The 27095-nt window shown below is 40.3% G+C and overlaps 1 long non-coding RNA gene across 1 annotated transcript; it reads right to left on the bottom strand.

Moving 5' to 3' along the window:
- Positions 1 to 1003: 1003 nt before the first annotated feature.
- LOC109264250 (uncharacterized) lies at positions 1004 to 17418 on the bottom strand. Its single transcript, XR_008425001.1, has 2 exons — positions 17347 to 17418; positions 1004 to 1257 (listed from the first exon to the last, which is right to left on the bottom strand). It is a non-coding gene; the product is annotated as an uncharacterized LOC109264250 (long non-coding RNA).
- Between the last annotated feature and the right edge of the window lie 9677 nt (positions 17419 to 27095).

Genomic DNA, 27095 nt, shown 5'->3' with positions numbered 1-27095 from the left:
TAAATAAACTTTAAAAAATTCTACTAATATTATCTACCTATGTCTCACCTCAGCATCCCACTTTTGCAAAGGGGAGAACTGATCATCATTTCTCTCCAGGGGATAATTAGAATTTAAAACGGAGAGAATTCAGATTGCTTTGGAACACTCCGTGTAAGGCAGGATATGTGAGCAGTGTTTTTGGTAACAGGCACTCACTGAGCCATCACAGCTGGTTTGGCTAGCTGGGTCCATTTTGATTTGTGAGGGCGAGTGAAGCCAAGGTAGAATTACTTACATATTATCTTGTTCTGTCCAATATTCCTGCCACCCTGCTCTGTACTTCCAATATGCACACACTTGTTTTCCTGACAAGATTTCACTTGTTTTTCAAAAAATCTACTGAGAAATGGCCTGAATTTGCAGAGCTCCTGCTTGCTCATGGTTTGCAATTATTAACTTCTTCCCATGGTTCAGCACTGCACACTCAACCTTCACCCCTCCAAACCTCCCACTAACTACCCCCCTCCCAGATCTGTCAGCTTCCTTCCACTTCTCCAGGCTTACAGTGACCTAAACAACATATACCGGTGTGCCAGTCTTTCCTGAGACCCAGTAATGACATGGGTTCTCAGCCTCCTTGATTCCATGACCTTATCATGGCAGTATGATGTTCTTCGTGGCCATGATATTGACAAGGAAACAGTGTTTATGAAAGAAATTATCATTTTTAACCTCCATTTTATGTTCATCTCCAAAGGACCAAAGAACCATCTCCAAAGGACCATGTACTCTTTGGTACATGAGGACCAAAGAATAAGCTAATTATTATCTAGTCAGGAATGAAACCCCACAAAGGACAAAGCCTTAGCCAAAAGACTGCCACTGGCAACACTGATTTGTTCTTATCCACATTAACTGTAGATTTTTGAGAGTGGTGACAGGTACACAGGTAACTAATGTATAGAGCTTGTTTGATGAATCTTCATACTTGCTACGTTTTCTGGACAACTGCACACTGATATGGTATGGAATATTCTTTATTTCTCTGGCTCAGATAGTTTTGTTGAGCCTGGTGTGAATGCACACATCTGGAGTTCCCATCTCCTTCATGGCAAGTTTCCAGATCTCTTTGTGCCTAAGGGGCACACTTCTTGAAACTCACTTCATGGATGTGCTTGGGAATATTGATGGTGGATTCTCTGGTCACTACTTCATTGATGGCAGAAGGGCCCTTCTTCTTACCACATTTCTTTGTGGGAACCATTCTGCTGGGCCCTGGCTAGAAAGGAAGAGGGTGCATCATTTTATAATGCCTTTCACTGTCTCTAGTGATTTTCTTTGCTTTGAACTCTGCTTTACTGATACAGTATAGCCACTCCTGCTTTCTTTTGATTTATGCTTGTATGATATATCTTTTTCTATCCTCCGATTTTCAACCTGCCTATATCGCTGTATTTGAAGTGAGTTTCTTTGTAGATAGCATATAGTTGATTCATGTTTTTAATCCACTGTGCAAAATTATGTTTTAATTGGGTATTCACATAATTTGCAGTTAATGTAATTATTGATTTCTTAGGACTTACGTCTACCCTTTTATTTTATTTTAATTTTTTGTTTGTTTTATTTGTTATCTCTCTGCTTTTCATTTCTGTTTTCTTCTGAACTTGAACATTTTTGGAATTCTATTTTGATTGGTCTTTAGTGTGTTTGAGTATATATTTTGTTCAATTCCTTTTAGTGATATTCTAGATAATTCTAGTATTACTAATATTACTCTATTATGTGTGTGTGTGTGTGTGTGTGTGTGTGTAGACATATATATGTGTGTGGGTTTATACACTTATATTTGGATCAATGATTATTGACCCCAAGTTCTAACTGTCCAGCCTCCTTCCTGGGTTGCCTTCTGATGTGTTGGCTAAGTGTATCTTGTCATTGGAATTTAAACCTAGGCTGTGATAGTCTTCCCACCTGCTCCCTCACACACACCTTTGAACAACCCCTCTTCACCAGAAATGCACACATCTCTCCTCTTGATGTTTCACTTCTTTAAAAGTACAATTTGAGGCGTTTTAATCTTAGTTCCTTCATGAATCTGATTCCAGCAAACTTGATATTTTCATAGGAACCGGTTCCATTCCCCAGTGAAATGAAAGTCTCCTTACTTTGAAGTTGCAGTAAACTTTTTGTCTCCTTAGAAGTCCCCTCACCTCTTTGCTTCTGCATTTGCCTCTGACTTATCAAACTCCAAAGAACTACAAGTAAGTCACAATTGCATACATATTAACTTGGGTAACCCTGAAGCAAAAATAGCACCAAATGCATGAATAATTCTGGTTAGTCAATAAATGGAAAGCCAGGTAGGAAGTAGAGTGGGAGAACTCTAGGTGGTTTAGAGGGAAAAGAGGTTTCAGGTGACATAAGGGGAATTCTAGAAAAGTGATTCAGTGAACAGAGAGATTGTATGAATTCATGTTAGAGATCATTTCATTTCTAAACCAATACATTTTCACAATTTGACTGTTGATTTTGACTTGAACATAGACAATATTTGGAAAGGCAAATATCAGTGGAATGTGATTTAATTGTTCGTCAGATTAGGCCACTCTCCAAAATGTCATTTGCTGCTCTATCCTGACAACTAGATCGAGTTTCACACTCAGAGGACTTTAATGTCAAGGCCTAGAAAGATGGGCATCTCCCAAGATCTGAAGTGGCTCAAAGGGGATTTTCTCCTGGACATATGAACTTCATTAGGTTGCCTGGTTCTCTGTAGTTCTCGAATACAGATACCATGTGGGCTATTTGTCTTTCTGCTTCTTCTAGCCTCAGCTTCAGTGAAAAATCAAACAGATAAATAAATAAAGGTTTGAGTTGAATTTCAGCAGCATTTCCGGAGAAATCTTTCAGAATTTATTTGATACTGGCTGTGTTTATAATGTAACCTGTCATTTTTTTTTCCTTCTCCTGTTTAGTTTCCAGGTAATCTTAGAGTTAAGTGTTGTCCTAGGGACTTAAAACCACCCCTACTCTTCATGTATAAATCACAGCCACAAGATCCCTCACTCTTCTGTTCCTCCTGCCCTGTAACAAGCTAAGAATGGGAAGAGATGCAATTTTCAGACTCTTTCATGCTGTGACACATCAGCTGAAAATGACATCCAGAGAAAGGTTGTGTTCTGATCATAATAAATGTGTTAGAAAAGGAAGATGAAGCTGCAGTCTCATGTATTGTTTGTGAAGTGTACTGAATAACTTTTCTCTACAATTTTTTAGCTTTCATTTGAATGTTTCTCTTTGATTAGCTCTACTGAGCAAAGAAAGCTGGAACACTTAAAGCCAAGTTAATGCAAAATGTTTAAGCAATGTTGCTAGGGGCCAGTGTCCTGAAGATATTGATCAAGTCATCACCACCAAGTATTCTTCCAGCACTGAGGCAGCAGCTTTGACTTTGGACATTTACAAGAAGCATTTCTGATGTGGCCCCTTCCACCTGATAGGTTAAAGTCCAAGAGTTACAGTACTGGCATTATAACAATAAAATAGAGGAAATGTTAACTTGTTACATATGAATACAAGAGGAAGATAGATGATAGATAGATAGATAGATAGATAGATAGATAGATAATAGATAGATGATAGATAGGTATGTAGATAGATGATAGATAGATGATAGATAAATAGGCTGAACTTAGGTAGAATATATTCAAGTAACAAATATATTGTCAGTACACTCAATAAAATCTTGCAGAGTATGCAAAATGCAGGCCCATACTGATAAATAAGTAAAGAAGCCTTGAGCTGAATTTGCAGACCTAAAAACAGGTAGTTTTCATGCTTATCTTGACCAGTTCAGCAAGAATCCATGGAAGAACTATTTCAGGATTTTCTTGCAAGCATTGTAATACCATGGAAGACATGTTTGGGATAAGTTGCCAAGTAAGAAGAGCATTACATGAATTCATTTATGAGATGTCAAAGTGTTGAGCTGAATTGTGGTTTAAGAGACGTGCAGGATTAGGTGAAGATCTAACTCTGGGTCATAAAGGTACAAGACTCAATGGATTTCCAGACAATATGGTTAAAAATTTTGGAAAGCAACCCCAAAACAGGCTATTTTATGTCAGAAGAAGTTTTGAGACATAGCTCATCTAGCTCATGCCATTTAGAATGTCTAATTCTGGCTACTTCCAGAGCCCATCCTTCACAGAATGAAGGCACAGGAAGCTGAGTCTCTGGTTTACTGAGTTATTCATGATCTGACAAGCTTAGACGGACTTGCTTAGAAGACCAGAATCAGGGTCTAGGACTCTCCAAATCCAGGGGTTAAGCATTGGAGTATCATTCAAGCCATGATGGTCAGCTCAGAATCTTTAGAATCACCATGGTGAAGACAAAGGACTTGATGTCTGAAGTCTAAATTCTAATCTCATTTCTGTGATTATCAGATGCGCGCCCTGGGAGAACTCATTCCACATATATGCCTTGGTGTCTTAATCTAGGTAATGTGGAGTTTGTTCTACATTATTAGCATTTCATACACAGTCTTCCGAAAACTGTTCAGTGGCTTGTGGTAGCTTACACTCAAAGATGGCCACAACAATTGCTTCTCCCATTCCATGTGCCCTTTTGCAATGCAAGTGTCTGTACTCCCATCAAGAGTGGGCATTAATTTATATGGTGCTTGAATATTGCCCAGCCTTGTGAGTTTCTTTGTTTAATATTCTACAACAGATGTGATATTGTTTGTCTTTCAAGTCTAGGCCTTTAGAAGCCTTAGTTCTAGTGAAACATTGCCTGAGCCCACCTTGTAAGAAAGCCTTTAGGGGGACAAAAAACACATTGAAGAGAGTGAGGCACCCCAGATAGCACCAACTGCCGGGCCACCCTGTGCCTGCCAATATGGAAATCCACAGAATTGTAAAAAATAACCCATAATTGTTTTAAGCCACTAAATTTTGGAGGGACTCATCATGCAGCAATAGATAACTGAAATGGTATTCAATAGAAATGTGATTTTTACTATCAAATAAGTTTAGGTGAAGATCAACTGAACAATGTAAATAGGTTTCTCAGGCTGGGATGTCAGAGCTTTTAATATGCTAACATTGATTTAAAATGCCAAATTGTGAGAGAGATTTGTATGCCGTATCTGCCAGACTTATTTAATCACAGAATATTGTTTTTTCCCTAGAAAACTGTTTAATCACTTGTGAATCAGTTTGAGAAACGCTGATGTAGTTGAATTCCAAAGGCCCTGCCAGCTCTAACATTCTAAAAAATCTGCAAATGAAGCAAGGAGTGTTTGGATCACTATTTCTTCTTGATTATCTTGATGACAAGAAAACTCATTCTATAGTTGGTTGCTACCAAATTTCATTATTCACTTCTACTGAAACCATTTTTTAATCAATTAACAGAAGAAAGCAGTATCGGAATTATTAATGAGCAATTAAATAGAGATTAAAGAGCTATTAACCTGCAGCTTGGTGGTGGAGACTTGGCTGTCAGGTGGTGTGGGAGCCTGATGGATGTAGACCCATGAGAGACTGTCACAATGATGAAACAAGCAAAGAGCAGGCTAATAGATTTATCTATTTCTTCTTGGCAGATTGTAATAGGATATGAAATTGTCCTGCTGATCTAGGGATCTATAGAAAGCTCTTCATAAAAAGAATGTGATTAGAACAAGAAGAACTGTACTCTGTAAACTCCATATGCTCACAGACCAGTCACTTGATTAAAGTATGTGGATCTGATGCTTGTGTGCACATATGTGTGACAGCAGGTATATGGGTGAGTGTGTTTGTAAGGAATGTCTTTCATACTGATTAAATGTGGCCTCTCTGTGTATAGTTATGTTTATCAGGGTGTTTCTGACTTGGTCTATGTATGTTTGTGTGGATGTCTGTCTATGCATTTTCTTGTGTATTCATGTGGTTTTGTCTGTGGAGACAAACATGCATACACACACATATGCCTGGGCAGGATGTAACTGACAATGACCAATGGTTTTCCGCACCTAGAGGACATAATGCAAGGTGGCAGAAATATTCCATGGCCAGAGGGAAGGGAAAGGGGCCATCATGGTACATAGATTTGTTGAGGCCAGTATACTGCTTAAGTGGCTCCACTGAGGGGAAGCATTGCCTTTGTCTGGGGCCAAGTAAACTGGTCCCCTGTTTTGGCCAGTTTATCCTCCAACGTGGTGAGGAAGATCATAGCGACAGCAAATACAAATGGACCAATAAGGAAATGCAGGCCTGGGAATCAGATCAGCAAATTCAATCAACTCCTGGCTCTGACTGGTCCAATATCTCCTTTGAGATAGAAAATTGAGAACTATACATAAAGCGTTTTTATAGCTTAAATGGAATGAGAAAATTCATCCATTTTCTCCCTGCTTAATATTTGCCCCAGGAAAACTATTACTCATTTGGTTTCTTGTTGTTGTTGTTGTTGTTTGATAAGTCAACCCAGTCCAAACTCATTTGGGTTGCTTTCATTCAGTAATTTCTAAACTCTGGAATTTACAATGTGACATGGAGGTTCTCACTCCAAAGTAGTTTGCGGAATTTATTGAGTAGTATTCAACCCTCCATTTGCATTTTACATGCACTGTCTTACTTAATTTTTATAACTGAATTAGTTATAAATTTTTATAATTGAATTAGTAGTATTTTTAAGCCCATTACATAGGAGGCAAGTAGAATACGGAATAGTTTGGAAGCTTAGCCATGGCCACACATCTGTGCAAACTTCAACTCATAGCTATGATGGCTTGACCCCAAAACTCTGCTTGTGATAACTGTATGACACTGGTTCTTTTAAAAGGAAAAGGGTCCAAGTGTTTTACCTATCATGTCCAACCCCTTAGGTCATGGGCTAGGAAGAACTTTAGATTTGTTCCCTGGGGCTGGTGAAAAATCTTCTTGCTTCATTGCATCATTCCTGTTTCCCAAGAGCATTTTGAGAAAAACTGTGGGTACCTAATATGCACTCCTGGAAGTAAGGAGAGGTGGTCTCCCTGGCCTGAGTGGTTCCCTGAACCCTGCTTCAAGCCCATCTACCAGGGAAAGAGAACACGCCTTGCTCCACGAGCAATGACTAGGATGAGTCTGGAAAAGAGCAACAGGGAGCAGGTCATTATCATTGTTCCATGACCCCAAGCAACAGTGTGTTGAGTCCTCTGGTAGCAAGGACAGTAGGTCATGACAATGACAATGACTCCATTTTAACCAAAAAAAATCACAGAAACATTCCTGCTAAGTAGACAATGTCCATGACTTTCCATGGGGCAAATATCAGCCTCTATGATCTGAGGAACATGGAACAGGTACTACTACATTTATCTGAGAGCCTTGACCTTGTCAAATAGACAGGTAAGTAGGCTAGAAAGGCTCCATGAGCACTGTGGGATTATCAAAAATTCACTTCTGCAGAAAGTTTGGAATTAGCCTTTAATTGTCCTTTCCCTTTTGGTTACAGAAAGTGATGAGGGGCACCTGGCTGGCTCAGTCGGTAGAGCGTGCAACTCCTGATCTCAGGGTCATGAATTCAAGCCCCACATGTAGCATAGAGTTTATTTAAAATAAAATTGAAAAAAATTGAAAACAAAAGTGATGAGATAATAAAATTTGCCTAAGCCTGTGGTTTTGAGTTCCTAGGATTCCTTCACATGAAACTGAACTCATAGCCAAATGGGGAAGTGCATTATTGGGTTAACTTTCAAGGGAGAAAAGAAAGGTGCCAGTGTGTATCAAACACCTATTTCATGCTAATTACTATGATTTGATCTCCATACATGTTACCTTACTTAATGCTCATAACAGACCTAGGTGGTAGATATGATCACCTCTAATGTACAATTGAAGCTCCAAGGCATTAAGAAAACTTCCCAGTGCATTACAGCTGGTCTGAGGCAAAACCTGACACCAACATCAGATTATTCTTTTTTTCCCATTCTACATCTGCCAAATCTAAGTTATTGTTCAAATAAATGCTTTGTAAAGAGGAGATGTCCCCCAAACACATACATGCCCACTACCTCACTACCAATTTGAAAGTGGTAGAAGGCATGCTCAGGAGTAAGAGTTAGTCAAACAGGCTGGTCCAATTTTCCTACTTTTGTGAGAAAAGCAAAATGACCCAAACCAGAACCAGGCTGCAGAAAATCCTCCTGTTTTTGTAAGGGGAAGGTCTTATCTTCTGCATCTGGTGAGTAAGATAAGATTCATGACTACTTTCAGCCATTGCTTTGGTATGGCCAAGGAGGAGCAAGGAAGGATCTTCAGAGAAAGCGTGTCTATGCAGCAAGCCTCTGAAGTATGCCTTCAAATGTCGATTCTTGGACTGAGACAACAGCTACTCTGGTTTATCCACATGAGGGACAATCAGGTCATGAAAATAGGAGCATGGGGCATTGGGAATTAGAGCTTCAGCTGGACATCAAGACTGTTGTCTCTGGCATTTCCCTATACATACATTCTGCCCCCATGATGGGGGCAGCATCAGGACAGTGATCAAGTATTCAGACATCTAGATTCTAGCATCTCTCTCACCACAGATCTATAATCCTGCTTTACACAGGAAGAAATTGAGGGTTCTGAGAGTAAGTAAAACATGAAACCAGTAAGTGATTGCACCAGCATTTTGCCCATCCGAATCCAAAGTCCATCATCTTTCTCACCACCCCCTCCACTTCAGTACAGGAAGCTGTTTGAGAAGGGCCTGTCAACTGGTTACCATTACTACTCTAAGACATGAACTGAACCATTATTTTCAGGGCTGACCCCGTGTTTGCACAGGGCAGGATACAAAATTAAGTATTGTCCCTGCCCTCCAGCAGCTCCCTATCTATTCCTACCGCTAGAGTAAAAAGCAAACCATGAGAAGAGGTATAATAAAGACTACTGCAGAGATTTATGAGCATGAAATGTATATTCTCCTGGGAAGCATAAAAGAACACTTTACTGTTAAAGCTGGTCTCTGAAGGCAGGGAAACTTCAGGAAATGGCAACATGTGCGACCTTTCAAGCAGGGAGAACAATATGAACCATGAAAGGGCTGGAAACCTGAAGGACACATTCAAGGATGAACAAGTTTTGGGGGGTCACAGCAGCAGAGGAAAAATAATGAGAATGGAGAGGAGTTGAGACAAGAAAAATAGCTTTGAATTTGAAATCACCATTAGCTGACTGTAGAGAGGCTTACATTCCAAGTAGTCTTAGAGTGTATCCTTTGCTTCAGACTATGATAGTTGCATAAAAGGGAGTCTCAAAAGTTCCTCAGGGAGGTTTGGGAATCTTCTCTGGTGTCCACATACAGGATGGAGGCCCAGAGCCTGGGAGTTCAGGCAGAAGTGCTCACTTGCTTGAGGGTGAGAATAATGGGTCTGCTTCTAATTATCTTGCTCTGATCTTTATGTTTTTCTGACACCTTGTGAGATAGAAGCCCAAAGCCCCAGTGTGTGTCTTTTACAGGCAATGGTCCACAGCTGGGAGGTAGTGAATTTGCTAACCATCCCAATTAAATATTTAGGACAGGATTATTGGGAAATGTGTCAGAATTTAAAATATACAGTTGCACAAAGATATCTCTATGCATTCCAAGCCACAGTGAGGAATCAACAGAGGGCTCCTAAGGTAATGACTCTAGCAAAGCAAAAGGGACTGATTCTCTCCTCTCTCAGAATCCTAGAGAGAGAGTCTTGATCATGGAATTCATTTTGAAGAAAGGAACACAGGGCAGTGCCCAACTGGGGAAAAGCTCTGAAAAGAAAAGAAGCTCTGGGATCTATCTCACGGAGGTTCATGTACTGGCACTCATGGTCTACACAACCTGTTCCAATGCCAGGAGAACAGTTTTGAGTTTCAGATCTAACTGGTTCTAGTTAATTCCTAGGCAGGGCTGGTTGTCTGTTCAGAGACTCCTTCCCACTAGGAGGTAGACCAGGAATGGGTTGACTGTGGACCCAGAAGACAGGCAGTCTTCAAACCAGACACTCCTAGTGTGCCCAAGCCTGATTTGTGCCTAGTATTGGCTGAGCCTGGACACCTGCCGTGCACATTTGTACAAGTCTCCTGGTCCTGGCGTCTACTGTTCTCCCCATCCCTCCAACCTACATGGAAGACATTCTGGGTCCATTTGCCCCCAACAGAAGCAGATTTAGTGGAGCCATGTTTCATACCTTTTTACCTATTACCCCCATACTATTAGGATCCTGATATTTTGCCGTAAGTGCCAGGTTAGACCACTTGCTCACCACCATCAACCCATGCTAGCCCAATGCATCATAAGCTTTTAAAAATAATGTATGTTAGGCTACAGTCTTTCCCAGTGGGTCTTGTTCTACCTTAGGATTTCATCCTACTCCTAACCCATTAGACCATTCATCATGCCACACCACCCCCAAACTTAAAGTCATTTGGAGGCAGTGAGATCTTGGGTAAGTTAATAAACTGCTCCCTATCCTAGTTTATGGATAAGTATAGATAAATTATAACTCCTTCAGAGAACTGTCAAGATAATAATATCAAGTCTATGAAACCGTTGAACACAATGCTGACCTACCACCAGCCATCCTCAGATAATGAAGGATAGCATGGAGAATGGCACTTCTAGGGGAGACGATCAGAATGTGTGGAAGAGAGTGGAAAATATGAGGGCTATTTTTTTTTCTTTTCAATATCTACCTCCTTACAAAATACTGAGCTTCAAGACTCCAGGGTGTGACCCACTATAGAGACTGTGTAGCCCAAGGTGGCCCACACCAGCTCAGCAGCTCACCTAACTCTGGATGGAGGGTGATAGTCTCTTTTACAGTTGCTTTTCATCCTTCCTGACACTATCTCTGGAGAAAACCTGGTAAAAGTTAGGATAGGAACTGTGCTCGTAAACCCAGGTGTCTTAATAATTTAGGCTGTGTCAGGTGCCCCTTCTATCCGCTCCCATAATGCCCTACACTTGCTTCATCATAGGATTTGCACTGCTGCATGAGATTCTTATGGTCTGTATCCCTGCAAGACTGGGATCTCCACGAGGGCAGAGAACATGTTGTCTGCCCTGCTGCACTATGTGGGAGAGAGCCTGGCACACAGTGGGGGCTCACTGATCCCTTGTAGAAATGAATGCATGACTGAATTAAAGCAAAGGGCCCAAGGGATTCCACAGGCAGGAGAATCAAAAACAGATGGAGGACAGAGTAACTACAAAGGCAATAATACAGCATCTGATGTCTTACCTCCAAGTTCCCAGAGAGCTGGTTAGGGTTTAGAGTAGACATGTTTTCTCAGTGTTTTCCACCAGGAAGCTCTGAAGCCTTATTCTTACCCTCCCACAGTACCTGGGGAGCAACACGGGTCTTGCCCAAATAACCTCAGGTCTGCCTCTGCTCCATTTCTTTTCTCTGGATAAGCATTAGCAAGATATTTTAACCTCAGCCTCATTCCTGTGAAATGCAGCTAAGGGCACTCCTGTGTGCAGCCCCATGACCCTTGGGGGTAAAATTATGTAAGGCCTGGTGTGCAGATAAAGATAGAGACAGATAACAAGTAGTACTAAGAAGAGAGCACACATTGTATTCTTCTCCATCTGCCTGAATTCATTTTTAATAAAGCAAACAATGAATGTTTGAGTTTCCTCCTAAAATATTTTGACTAGCAATTGCATGAGTGGGAAGGTTTTAACCAGGCTGTCTCCCAAAGAGTAAGTAAAGAAAACGAAGTGAAACATGCTAATTTTGGAGAAAATTAAATTACAACATGGCTGACATCAAGCAATCGGGTAACATGTTATTGTGTAAGAGAGGGGAAATAGTTTCCCAAACTTGTACTATAAGGAGCCTACTCTACTACCCTAGGATTTGGCCCTATGTGATAGTCTGGGGTGCTAGATTGTACCCTGTAGAATAAGAGGTGTTTCGTTGACATCTTCACATAGCAAGACCAAGTGACTCCAAACCCAGAAAGCTCTGAACACACTGGACCTCAGCCTTACTTTCTCCCTCACTCAGCTGATCTGCACTGAACTTCTTCATTCCAAAAAGTCCTCAAATTCATTAGCAGTCCTCTGTGTCTGCTTCTATGCTCATTCCAGTCCTTTCCTTGTGCCTCATTGTATAAGGTACAAGATAGAGCTTTTTCTTTACCCCAAGCCTAGAGCTTAAAGAATCTGAGGACCCCTGTGGGTTCTGACTGCTGGAGGGAACACACTGCTTTTGATGTTCACGTTTCCTCTCTTCAAGCTTGAAGGGCCATGCTTATGCCGCATGTGGTTCAATGCATTCCATGCTCTTCCTGAGCAAAGCAAGATATTGTCCTTTAAAGTTCTTTTGTTCTGTGTGAAGGTTTCAGTTAATATATGTATATAGAGGCAAGGATGCTGATCTTACAATTAATTTTTCCTCACCTTCTCTCTGAGAATTAAAATATTAAAATGTAAACTCTTACAACAGTGTATATAACACTGCACAACTGTAAGCTTCCTCTCCCTCCAATAAGCCTTGTGTATCCACGCACTTTCCAGAAACCCTAGCACTGCTGAGTGGACAATCCCAGACCAGCATTCTGGAAAACAGATAGGTGACCCAATTGTCCCCACACTTCACCCAAGAGACAGCTAACCGTCAGAAATGAGCATGAGGTGGGGCATCTGGGTGGCTCAGTCAGTTAAAAGTCTGACTCTTCATCTTGACTCAGGTCATGATCTCATGGTTCGTGAGACCGAGCCCAGTGTCAGGCTCTGCACTGGCAGCATGGAGCCTGCTTGGGATTCTCTCTCTCTTTCCTTCTGCCCTTCTTTCTCTTTCTCTCTCTCTCTCTCTCTCTCTCTCTCTCTCAATAAATAAACAGTATAATAAATGAAATGAGCATGAAGGCATCCTAGACCAGCCAATCTTTTGCCAGTCCACCCTGATGAAGGCACCTAAGGAAGATCAACAAGCATTGGGGGAGCCCAGTCCAGATCAAAAGAGGTCATGCATAGGTCTGTGCTCGATACTAAACACATTGTTTTAAGCCACTAAGTACCATGGTGGTTTGTTATGCAGCAACAGATAAACAATACACTAAAATTTATGACCATCTCATCTCTTGTCCTGCATCTGTGTCTGCCTCAGTTGTTCAGAGAATTCATGAGTGTGTTAACTCCAGCATGGAAGAGCCTGGGTGAACAGCTCTGCAAGTTCAGAGAGACCACTTTGGAACACAAATGGTACTATAACACAGATGTTTGTTTTTTGGTCACTCTCTCTGCCCCCAAATACTTGTTGAGGTTGTCATGAATACCAAGTACAATCCCCTTCTCCATTTTCTTAATAAATGTGATCATTTATAATGTGTTTTTTTTTCCATCTATACTGTTTCGTTTCAGGAAATGTAATAGCCAGGCTGGACAAGAATAATCAGAAAGGCTTCTTGGAGGATGTGGAAAAGTACCTAAGTTCTGAAAATGGGTTAGACTTAGTTAGATATTGAAAGGAAATTTCCTGTCCAGGGAAGGGAGAATCGTGCAAAGAAAGGCATTGATTGATTCACCCAACATGATTGAGCAGCTACTCAGGGTCAAGTCCTATTCTAAGGAATATAGATAAATCAGTGAACAAAACAGACAAAAGTCCTTTAGGGGGACAGGTAGTGAGTAAATAAGTAAAATATTGTCAGATGGTGATAAGAGCTGGAGAAAAATAAAAATAGGGATTTCTAAGGGTTGGAGAGTGGGTTGCAATTTTAAATAGGGTGGTTAGAGAAGGGCTCACTCAGATGACATTTGATTTATGTCCTAAAGGAGAAGAGATTGTAAGTTTTGCAGATATACAAGGAAATAGCATTTTAGGCAGAGAAAAGAGCATATGCACAGGCCCCAGTAGATGAGCACATCTGGGGTTTTCAGGGAAAAGCAAGGAAGTGAGTATAGCTGAAAAAGGTTGGTTTGGGGGTGCGGGGGTGGAAGGCAGTAGAAGATGAGGTCAGAGAGGAAATGGGAGGAGGGCTTTGAGCAAAGGATGGTATAATATAAGCTTGGTTTCAGAATAATAACACTGGCTGCTGTGTTGAGCATAGACCTTTGGGGCGCAAGGGTGGAAAATGAGAACCCCATCAGGAGATCATTAGCATAATCTAAAAGAGAAGTGACGGTGGCCTGTGCTACAACGCTAGCTGTAAAAGTGATACAGAATACAGCACTGGGAACTAAGGTAAATTTTGAAGGTAATGCTGAAAGAATCTGCTTATGTATAGGATGTGCTCTGTGACATCAATAGAGGAATGAGAACAGGTCTATTGTTTCTTAATTTGCTATTTAGAAGGAGGCACAATCAGATTTAGATGAAAAGATGAGGAGTTTGGATCAGGACAGGAAAACATGGCTTGTGATGCAGTCTGGGTACCACAATTTGGTCAGTGTGCCTGGGCAATGTGTCATAGGCATGAAAGCAGGGGGAATCGAGTCTAGGGAGTTTGGGTCAAGGTAATGGAAGGCTCCTGAAGGTCTGAAATAATAGAGTCAAGAATTTGAACACTTTCCTGACTCTGGGAATGGGGTCATAGAGAGCCAGGAAAATTCTTGAAAACCAGTTGTCTACTAGTGCCATTTAGACGATGGTTGTGGAGGGAGCAGATGATAAAAATCAGGGGCTACCCACTCCAATACTCACGGCAGCTGGGAAGGAAATAAATGAGGGAAGCAGGATATCAGAAAAGCAAAAGCAAAAGGTCTCTGGTAAATGCAGACTCTCAAACTCCATGGCCAGGGAACAACAGCTCAGGTGGTGACTGAGATTGCAAGCAAAGGAAGTCCGGGCCCTCTCTGTGGAGGGGAGTCACTATGTACCTCCTAGGTATTGTGGCCACATATGAAAGCAGCCCCCGCATCGCCAGATCTTCCAGTAATTTTTTTTTTCATGGAAGCTAGAACTCTGGATTTTTATGTGAACTCTCTATAAATTTGGAAACCAATTTATGTAAACACAACCACAGACGCTGTGGGCAAGCAAAATGCACCTCGAGGAAGAAGCAGCCCACGGGCCGCTTGGTTGCAGCCTCTGACACGGATGGACATTGTAGCATCCTGCTTTCCGGGAAATCTGATTCGGACTTCTAGTCCCGTAGCCAGGCCCCTAGGGGCATCCTGCTCCTCCTTACCTTTCCTTTTCCATTAATCACCCTCAGATGATAAACAGTTGGCCCAATCTTGGGCCAAGGTCCTTGTAACTCTGATGAGATGATATGGCCCCGAGGTCCAATGACATCACCAGATCTTTCTCTTCTCCTCTCATTAGAATTAGAGCTCCTGGCAATAAGTTTGGTAGCCTTTCCACTGACCCTCTTCACACACTATTTCCTACTGCAAGCACTGTACTTTTCTATTGCAAAGCTTCCTGTGTGCGCAAAAGGGTGCATGGCTAGAAGTCCAGAGAATCTGAACCCCTGGGAACAGGGTTCCCTGTGTCAATGAGTATATCAGGTTTGGTGCTTTTGGGGTAGGACAACTTGGAGGCACGTTCTACACCATCCCCAGAGGTCCCAGCCAGAGTGAGCCCCAACTGCCAACAGTGGCAGCATACTTACTAACACCCTACATTGACTTCCTGCCCTTCCTTATCTTATTTTCTCACTCCCTTACTGGTATATCCTGGCACAAGTACTCACACTGAAGTCCTTGTCCCGGGGTCTGTGGGACAAAGCAGCCTGTGCTTCCCTTCACTGGGTGGCCAGAACAGGAGTGTTATTAGGATGAGTCCCACCGACATTTGAAAGCTCCTCAACTGGGATTGAACCCTTAAGCATGTGGGGACTCTGTGACAAACAAGCTGATTTTTGCCCTTTCCAAGCCCGGTTTTATTGACAAATGCATAAAACTCTGCTTGAAACAAAATGTTTTTAACTCCGTTGTAAACAAGCTAATCCTTGAACAAAGCACTCCCTCTGTTTCCTCTCCCCTCAACCCCCACACACAATTTGTTCAGGATCCTTGGTTGACCTTTTAATTGTATTTCAGGGGTGGATGGAGAGAAAAAATCAAAAGTCACACATATGCATTCATACAAGCAAACGGCTACAGCTTAGGACAAAATCTGTGATCAAGAAAGGGACAGGGCTCTACCAGCTGTCTAGATAAGCCAGCAACCTTTCAAGCCCAGCAGAAGCCAACCTCTGCTCCCCAAGCATGCTCCCCAAGCACAGAGCTTTTTGGGGAATCCCTTCAGCTGGCCTAATTGAGGACTTCTTGCATCCGTTCAGCTGACTTAAGGAAAAAGAAATAGGAGACAGCTTAGACAAGCAATGGACTCAACACAGCCCCGGTCCTGATGTCTGGGGCTTTGTGTGTCATTCCCCCACAGAACCAAAATTCCCCTTCATCTTTCCCTGTCTCTCTTATTATTTTTTTAAATGTTTATTTATTTTTGAGAGCACAGGTGAAGAAGGGGCAAAAGGAGAGGGGGACAGAGGATCCAAAGCAGGCTCTGTGCTGACAGCAGAGAGCCTGATGTGGGGCTCTAATGCAGGAACTGCCAGATCATGACCTGAGTTGAAGTCAGACACTTAACCAACAGAGCCACCCAGGCGCCCTATCTTATTCTTTCCCTGATGTTTAGATGTTGAATTTCCTGGTGCAGGAAACACACAGCAATGTTCCGGATTCCGAAGGAAGGTTTAGGCAATGTGGTTCAGTGTAGCAGGGATATTGTTGCTCTGCACCGTTTTTTCAGCTTATTCTCCACAGTTGTAAACAAGTTCCCAGCATTTAAAACCCATGGTAAAACCATTTTTCTCTTTGTTAACTTGTTAAGCCCCATTTGCCTCAGATTTGCTGGCTCAGTGATTGCTTAAGCCTTCTCTCATTCAGTTTTCTCACCCATAAAAGTAGTTATAATCATAATACCTATCTTACCAGGTTCTTATGAGGGTTACATGAATTATTCCAGGAAAAATACAGAGAACGGTATCTGGCACATGGTAAACCCTTGAAACCATTAGCCATTGGATTGATCTGACTTCCGAAAAATGGTAGCGTGAACAAGATAACAGGAAGCTTTGTCTGCTCTAAATCCCCTCAAATTCTTTACGCCTTCCCCCAAAATGTCATTTCCCAGCATTAGGTATGACTAAAACTGGTGGCAACTTTACACATTTCATAGAAACCAAATAAGCATCTCTCCTCTTCTTCACTGGCCTACCCATGCTCCACCAGCACCACCTTGCCAGTTTCTATCTCAGAAATAAACTCTCTGAGAGTAAGACTGAAAGAAAAGCCGGCCCTGACACCAGCCCCCTTTGCTGTTCCTTGTGGGTCTGACAGGCTCCAGCCCTCATCCCCCGTAGCGCCGGGAGAAAGCTGTTTCAAGCACCACCCTCTCAGACATACCCCTTGGCCTCAGAAGTTCCTCAGAGGACAGCCTCCAACCTCCAAATCTTGGGCTTGGAGGGCAGGCCTCTGCAAAGCAAGAGAGCTGTGAAGGAATAGATGGAAGGAAGGATGTCCAAGGCCCAGGATTCCCAATCAGTCCTTGAGAATGTACCTTCAGCCCCTATGCACACAACTGTGTGCTTCAAATGTATTGAAGCCCAGAAATAAGACTTAGGAGGCAGGTAGATTCAACACAGACCAAAGAAGTCCTCTCAGTCCCTCACAGAGGATACAAATGCTTGAGCTTTGGCTTTGAGGAAACATATAGATGGGTGGGAAATGGAGAGGTGTAATGAAAAGCTTTCTAAGGCTGCAACGTGCCTTTTGTGACCTGATTATCGGACGGGCTATGCTCTAACTGAAGCTTCATTTATGGCCCATACCGATGGACTCTTGTTAAAAGCAATCCTGTCTCTGCCATGTTCTGCCATGACTTTCTTGTTACAGTTCTCCGAGAGAGAAAGAGAGGGAGAGAGAAGAAGAGAGAGACAGGAAATGACAGAAAGAAAGACAGACAGAGACAAAGAAACCTAAAGACAGAGAAAGAGAAGTTCAGACACGTTAGCAAGGCAGCCTGCCAAATTAAACATGGGAATAGCTACTTGGGAATTCATGCATTTAAAATTTAAATATAAACAAAAATCCAGACAGAACGAAACTTGATTCAAACTAATTCCAAAGGGAAGTCTTGGCATTAGCCTTTAGGAGGAATGATTAAGAGGACCTGAGAGTGTAGCTGCCCATGATACGGTTCGGTGAAACAGCCATGATAAATAAATCCTCACTGATACCTGTGTATTCATTTCCCATGGCCAACCAAACCAAGTCACAAGCTCAGCGGCCTGAACAACAGAAGTGCATTGTCTCAAAGTTCTGAAGGCTGGAAATCTGAGATCAAAGTGTCGATGGAATTGATTTTTTCTAAGGGCTGCGAGGAAGAATCTGTTGCCTGTGCCTCTCCTTGCTTCTGGTGTTTTACTGGCAGGCTTTGGTGTCCTTGGCCACTGCGGCATAACCACGGTCTCGGCCTCCATCTTCACGTGCATTATCCCCCATGTTCATGTCTGCCTCTGTATCCAAATTCCCCCTTCTTATGAGGACACCAGTCCTACTGGATTTGAACGCCCCTTTTATGACCCCATCTTAGCCTGATCATCCGTAATGACCCTGTTTCCAAATATGGTCCCATTCACAGGTCCTGTGGGTTAGGACTTCAACATTGTTTTGGTAGACACGATTCAACCCATAAGAAGGTGAAGGCTTCCGTTCTTATTTTTCAACACAAAAAACTTCCTCAAGTGAGCAGAACTTTAGTTCACTCAGTTTTATTTTGCTTAGACACATTTAGTTCTTCCAGGAACTCATTTAATTGGGTACTGCACACTGAGCAAAATTTTGTGATGATTTTTTGGCAGGACAGAGTAGCCCAATCTATAGGTCAATTTAGAAACTCACCAACTTTCTCAGGTACTAGTTGCGTAGGCTGCTGTAAAAAATTACCATAAACTTGGTGGCTTAAAACAACATAAACGTATTCTCTTACAGCTCTGAAGACTAGATGTGTCAAATAGGTTTCACTAAGGCTGAGATCAGGGTATCAGCAGGGCGGCATGCTCTCTAGAGGGTGTAGGGGAGAATCTGTTTGCTTGCCTTTCACAGCTTCTGGTAGCCACCTGTATTCCTTGGCTAACCTTCTTCCATATTCAAATCGCATTGCTCCAATCCCTGCTTCATTCATCAATTGCTTCCTTCTCTTCTGTAGTAAGTAATTATATATCCACTTCTGCCTCCCTTTCCTGAGGACACTTGGAATTTCATTTAGGGCATACCCAGATAATCCAGGACAATCTCCCCCCTCTTAAAAGCCTTCATTTAATCATATCTGTAAAGTCCTTTTGCTAACTAAGATAACATCCTCAGGTTCCAGGGATAAGGATCTAACTATATTTGGGGAATATTCTGCAGCTTACCACACCAACCGTCCTGGATTGACTCATCCTAGTACACCTTATTTTCACAACCATAAATCTTTCCCATAAAAGAGCACTAGTTTGCTAGATATTTCCTCAATTTCCAGTTTCTGTCTCAGATGAAGTTTCTTCTATTCAACATCTTATCCAAGAAGAGACTGATTTCAAGCACTGTGACACCCCATTGATCAGAGCATGAAGAGATCTGAACTATAAGAATATTTATAACTGTTATTAACCTTCAATCCTACAGACACACCATAATTTCTCATGCATTACCATTTTGACAAAATCTGCACTATATGTTTTCTTCAGGATGCTAGGAATTCAGCAGAATCTTTCTGGCAAATCAAATAATTTCAAGTATTATAAATTGGGGATGCTTAGTATCTCTTCCTTTAAATTTACTCCCTAATAATTTTAAGCCATTATTTTACATGAACTCAGAGCATGCTCCTGTCAAAATGAATACAAGGATAAATGTGGCACATTTGCCACTTGCAGAGATAAGACTACTGTTCAGAAAATATTCTCTCTTCCTCTCCCCATCCCAGCCTCTATGGAAAAAGTCTACTTTCTATCCATTGATGTTGAACTTAACTCTGTCACCTGTTTTCAATATGGATATGGGCACAAGTGAGAGTGTTTATCAGTTTTGAGTTTCAGCCTTTAAATGTTTGTTGCAAACCCCTGAGTATGTGTTTGCACAGCATTTTATAGCAATGGTAGAGAGACATGGCCACTGTTTTATTTAATCATTGTAAACCAAAAGTAGCTTCAAAAAGCAATTGACCCTGATATTTGATTTTTAATTGACGTAAGGATAAGAAATATAATATCAAAACACCCACCTTTAATTTCAATCAGCAGATTTATTATTCCTCAAATTATGTTTTTATTAATATCAGGTATTCTTAAGTTAAACTATCAAGTAAACAGCAGGATATGAAATTATACATACAGTGTGATCTTTAGTGTGTCAAAAAATCCATAAAAATATGACAGTGTATTATTCGGGGTAAAGTTTATTTATTATTTGACCACACTGTTGCTCACCAAATATGACTTACCCTAAAGGATTTATATATTTACCACATAGTATTCTATATTATGTTTGTGATATAGCTGAAATACATAACAATTTTTGTTCTTGAGGAAAAGAAGCCAGAAATTCATTTAGGAAATTGAACCATGGAGAAAATTATGAAGTTATGATAAGGATGATTATGGACAGCAAAGAGGTATGTGTCCATGATGAGTATTAATTTTGAATGGACATTTCAGATGAAGTTTCTAATATCCTTCTCTGCAATATGTTAGTTGGAACATTGTGTTTTTCTTTCTTAAAATCAAATGTTATATTTTTTCCTTCTCAGCTAAAAGATGATGGTGTGCAATACATTTTCAAAAAATAGAAATAAAGGCTTCAGAGATATTGTCCTCCCATATTGTACTATGACTTAGCTTATATTTTTAAATAACTAATTTTTTTAACATTTATGATATCATACCCACAAAAGGTATTAGTATAAAAAAGAGATGACTCTTAAATCATGATGAATTATATGAATTTTCCCTTTTCTTGCTTAGAAGCCGGGAGTAAAAAAATCCCCACTTACTTACACAAAGAAGATGAAGGCATCTGAAGTTGTCATGTCATATATTTTTCAAATTCATAAAAGAAGGGTTTATATTTTCTGAATATTGAGGAGCAGGAGACCATTAAGGGAGTTGGGAGATAAATGATGTCAAGCCACAACTTTCTAAAATTATCTCATTAAATAATAATTTTCATTTATTAAGGTGTATATGTATTCATTCAGCAAGACTGAGTTGTACCACACATTGTTTTAAACAGGGAAGACCAGAGATAAACAAGAAATTAGGGTCCCTACCCTTGTAAAGTTTAATTGCTCAGTGATTTAAAAACTGTTTGAGGTGTGCCTGGGTGGCTCAGTCAGTTAGACTTCCAACTCGATTTGGATCTCACTTTTCCTGGGATCCAGCCCCTCCTCTCCCTCTGTGCCAACAGTGGGGAACCTGCTTGGGATTCTCTGCCCCTTGCAGCTGGTGCTCGTTCTCTCCTCTCTCTTTCTCAAAATAAATACATAAGCTTTAAAGAAAAATAAAAAATAAAATGCCGCTTGACTTTTTGAAGAAGGAGAAGGCAAAGCAGAATTCTGATTCTAATGTTGCTGAAAATTTTTTCCCATTTAAAATAAAAAAAAACACCAGTAAAAATAAACAAACAAACAAAAAAACCCACAAAAACGAAACAAAACAAAAGCCACAGCTGAAATATTCAGAAGCCATTTAAAAGTAAAATTTTTCTAAGCACGGACAGTCATTTACTTAAAATCCATACTTTATGACATTTTTTTAAAACTGTAGATTCCTAGGGCCCACTCAGGGCAACTAAACTAGAATCTCAGAGAGGAGAGGCCAGGAATTTCTATTCCTAGCAAGCTCATCAATGAGCATAACATCACGCCAATGTTTGAGAATTTTCAAATGTAAAACTTGGCATTCCACTAAAAGGTTAAATCTAAATTCATGAATTGCAGATTGATTTTGGTGAATCTTAAAAACATAAACGTTTAAAACTAACACCTCTTTCGATTTTGGGAAAAGAAAAATGTTCAGGAGCGATAAGAAAAAATCTGCACAACTGCACAGAAAGAAAAGTAATAAGACAAATAAATAGTGACATGTTCCTCCATAGAAACATTCAATATTGTAAAAAATGCAATTCTGCCCTGATTAATCTGCACCTTTAATGTACTTCCAGTCCAATCAAAATATACTTGTAATTCTATCTGTATGTGCTTTGAATTTCCTCTATCTATCCCACATCCTGCACCCTTTATCTTTAAATTTCTACCTTTTTCTCTTACTCTGAAGTTTAAAGTGATTATCAAGTTTGCTGAATAAGTGCTCTTAGACTCCGTTTTATCAAGATAACAATCCCAGGGGCACCTGGGTGGCTCAGTCCATTGACAGTCTGACTTTGGCTCAGGTCATGATCTCACTGTTTATGAGTTTGAGACCCATAATGGCTCCCTGCTCTCAGGAGTGGAGCCACTTCGGATCCTCTGTCTCCCTCTCTCTCTGACCCTCCCCCACTCCTGCATTCTCTCTATCAGAAATAAAGACATATTTTTAAAAAATAACCAATTACTTTAGAGTTTATACCAAGAAAGAATTCATTTTCTCATTCTTTTTGGGCATCACAGTTAGGCTGAGACTGTGCTCCAACTTATCTTTAGGAAAGGACCAGGGCTGAAGGGACAGCCCCACCTAGGACATCTCCATCTTGAGACAGAAGGTAAGACAGGATGGTGAGCCACATTAGGTTCTGGAAGCACTGGTTCAGGAGTGACAATTCCTCACATTTCACTACCCAAAGCAAATCAAATGTCCAAGCCTCGTGACAGAGGGTTGAAGCATAATCTAGTTGCAAGAAATGTCATCCTCAGGGGGCCCCACAGACAGGGAAAGTTGGGGGGGGGGGTAGAAAAGTTGTAACATATTATCTCAGACTTGTAGCTATCAGATTTATGTCTTTGTTTTGTTTTGTTATGCAGTATCTACTACCTCTGCTGAAATTTTAGTTTCATTTAATGATTGTTTTTAAATTTTTTAACATTTATTTATTTTTGAGAGACAGAGACAGAGCATGAGCTTGGGAGGGGCAAAGAGAGGGGGAGACACAGAATCCGAAGCAAGCTCCAGGCTCTGAGCTGTCAGCACAGAGCCCATCGCAGGGCTTGAACTCAAAACCATGAGATCATGACCTGAGCCGGACTCTTAACCGATTGAGCCACCCAGGCACCCCTTTAATGATTGTTTTTAACCTACAAGATATTATTTTCTTGTTCCAAGTTTTTTTTTTTTTTTTTATGGTGCTCTGATCTTTAAATCGTTCTAATACCATTTTTTAAAATTTTATTTTCTTAAGGGTTATTCATTGCACAAACTGATAGTTGATGTGATCCATTGACAGCTTAAACAGACTCATTCAGAAAACATTTATGTCATGGTTTAATTAATTCACTCTCTGACCCGTATTAGTGGAGGTGAAATGGGACAGAATAGAATTTTTTTCCTTACTCTCTATTGGGCTTTTCTACCCACCTACCCAACTCCCCCCTTCCCTCCCTTGCCAAAGAATCCCTTTACTGCAATATACCCAATTTATTGCTGAATTTCTTACATATTTTTGGGTGTGTTAACTACTACTCTTTTTGTATTTTATTGACCATTTAGGATTTTTCCCTGTTACATTGATAAGGTCATTTTAGCAGGACACTGGAAGTAGGAGGGAGACAAAAGTGTGAGCCGTGGTCACAATAATGACCATCATCTTACAGAATCAGTGTAATGAATATTTAATCCAAGAAGCCAAAAATAAAAGTCCTCAAAGTGAAACAAAGGAAGTAGGAGAAAACATTACTATTGATACATAATATTGGTTTTTAATTTGAAAAGACCAACAAAATGTATAAAGTCAAACAAATCTGATCAAGGAGAAATAAAAGGAAACAGAAATACACATTTTCTTAATAATAAAATAAGCATATTCTCAGATATGGAGAAAAACTCTATGCTATTTAAAATAACATTAAAAATTTTAGAAAAAATTTTTTTTAAATTTTTGACTTGATTTATTAAAGCAAAATTTGTCAAACAGAGCTCTAAGAAATAATCAATAGACCAATCATTCCACTAAATATAGAGACACATAAAATGATTAAAACTGTAGGCTTGGGAGATAAATAAACCTGCAATTAAATACTTGCTATATTTTAAAGAAATATTTTGTGACTTGGACACTTAATTATTCTTTTTTTTATTTTTTAAGTGTATTTTATTTTATTTTATTTCATTTTATTTGAGGGGGAGAGAGAGAATGAACAGGAGAGAGGCAGAGAGAGAGAGAGAGAGAGAGAGAAACCCAAGCAGGTTCCACACTGTCCACCCAGTGAGCCCACGAACCATGAGATCATGACCTGAGCCAAAATCAAGAGGCAGACACTTAACCACCTGAGCCACCCAGGCGCCCCATGGACACTTAATTATTCTATATGCTTTCTCTAAGGCGGCATTATAATACCTACCTTAAGAATAACTGTGAGGGTTGTACACTTTACATATTTTAGAATTTTACTTGCCATTTATACCCCCCAATAAAGCTGAAAAAATAAATTAAAAAAAAAATACTCATGAAGAATGAAAAGTGATGAAAATAAGTTATAAAATATTGTATGCATTCAGTTTATGGCTGATAATGCCTGCTAATGTATGGCAATGAAAATGGTGGTGGTAGTCGTGATGGTAGTCATGGTGTGGTGGCCGAGGCGGTGGCCGAGGCAGTGGAATTGCTGAGACATCAAAATTAAAATACAGGAAACTGAATCCTGGCGTATGTTATGTGATAGATTCAAAGAAATGTATGTAGTTTATTCTAGGAATGTAAAGAGAGTTCAACATTAGAAGTACATTTATTTAATTCACTGCATTATAGGTAAAAGGAGAAAAAATCCATAAACATCACAATAAATGCTGGAAAGCATTTGATAAATTTCAACATTTGCTTCTAATTTAAAAAAAAAAAACTACAAAAATGCTGAATAGAATGCTACTTTACTATGACTTAAAAATAGCTCTCTGAAATCAAAGGAAAATATTGCCCAGACCTTGAAGCATTTTCACTAAAATCAGAGGGGTGCGGGGCGGGGTGGGGGGGGAGAGGAAACCTAGTATCGCTGTAATTTTATATTTTTCTACAGCTTATAATTAATGCCACAAAGAAAAAAATGTACTAATAAAATGGAAGGGTCAAAACCATCATGGTTTTCAAATATGATTGCTTATATAGAAGAAGTTGAAAATATCAGATTGGGAGGTATTAGAATAGATAAGGATATTATATTAGGAAGTATTTGGACAAATTCACAAAGATATATGTATATGTTTAAGAGACTCATTGTAAAATTTAGCAAGTAGCAAAATAAGATTTCCAACCTAAAAGCCTACTAATAAAGGACTGGCCAAATAAAATACACCCTTACCATTAATGCTAGCATGCCTTAAAAATAATGGTGCAGTGGGGCACCTGGGTGACTCAGTCGTTTAAAAGCAACTGACCTAGCTCAGGTCATGAGTTTGAGGCCCCCAAGGGCTCTGTGCTGACAGCCTGCAGCCTGGAGCCTGCTTCAAATTCTGTGTCTGCCCCTCTCCCCTGCTCACACACACTCTCTCTCTCTCAAAAATAAATAAACATTTAAAAAGTTTTTAAAAATAATGGTGCAGAGCTAATTTTGTCAAAAAAACATACTTGCTTTTTCAGAATTTCCAGATGATTTTGTAATAAACATGTATATATTACTTTTAGAATCATAAAACCAGAACTTAGTCATTTATTTCTACTAATTTTGGCAAAAACATAGGAAAGCATATCATCTCACTAAAGGGTAAATTTGATAAATCATTCTGAGGGCAGCTTCATCAAAAGTCTTAAAAATGTCCACACTTAAAAGGATAATTGCACCTCTAAGAAATTTTCTTAAGGAAACAATAAGAGATATTTAAAAACGACATCAGAGATGTTCAGTATTTACTGAGAGAAAAATTGGAAATACAGAGAATAGTTTACATGCCCTGAGCTCTTACCTCTAGGAGGCGCTGTGCCAGGCACGGCTAGGCAGTGTGCCCTGCTCTGGTAAGAGCTGGACTGTTTCCGTGTAGTCCCGAGACTGTCCTTTTGTCTACAACCAGCCCTCTGGGAGTACAGGACCTGGGCGATCGTGAGAGTTCCTGTCTGCCGAACAGAATGTCGTTCACACTGGATGGATTACAGAGCATGGGTGCTGCTGGGGAGGAGGCGGTCTCAGGCTCAAAGAGACAAGTAGGCTCAAGGCCTGTGAGTGCTTTGTTGTGCATCATTATTTGCTTATCCTCCCTCACTTTACAGCCATGCAGAAAACAGGTGGTCCCTGAGGCTACTCTGCCAAAGTGACTGGTGCTGAATGGCTCCTCCCCTCCTTTTCCTTTTTAACCCAAGTTATGTTTCACCCAGTTTGGAGGCAGGGGCAATTATTTTGCAAGTATATATACAGATTTGTCTTTCTTTTACTTAGACTGGGAACTGAGACTTTAATTTCCACGTATTTGCGATCTTTCTTTTCTGGTTCCAATGTGACTGAGGTGTGTCAATCACTCTGAGGTGGGAGGGACCACTGTGGAATGACAGCCAGGACACTCAATGAGGGCAGGGGACAGAATGGAGGGTAGGCTTATGATTATAACTCGAAATACTACCCTGCTGCACAACCATTATTTTATCTTCACAAAAGCCCTAAATAGACAGTAGATAGTTTTCTTTTCTTATCAACCAGATATAGACAGTGTAGATTTCACTTCCATTTTGCAGACCAGGAAAATGAAGCATAAGGAAGTCATGATACCCTTGTCTGGAGTCACACACTCAGTAAATAATAGATACAGGATTTCAAACTCAGGCTTTCAAATCTCAAAGCCTATGAATTTAACCCCTAACCCATACTGAAAGATTATAAAGGTCAAAACATAGGTTATTGGAGATATTGTTTATAAATAAAAATTATTTAGGTTATTAAATCTCACCTAGCCACTACAGAGGACTGCTTGAAAGATAATTTAATTGCATAGGGGTATGTCATAATAAATAAAATTTAAAATTAGATCAATATTAAAAAA

The sequence above is a fragment of the Panthera pardus genome, unplaced genomic scaffold, assembly GCF_024362965.1.
Source record: "Panthera pardus isolate Hobbes unplaced genomic scaffold, ASM2436296v1 HiC_scaffold_22, whole genome shotgun sequence".
NCBI classification, from domain to species: domain Eukaryota; kingdom Metazoa; phylum Chordata; class Mammalia; order Carnivora; family Felidae; genus Panthera; species Panthera pardus.
The sequence above is the reverse complement of the archived record's forward strand: the minus strand, read 5'-3'. Positions and strand labels throughout refer to the sequence as shown.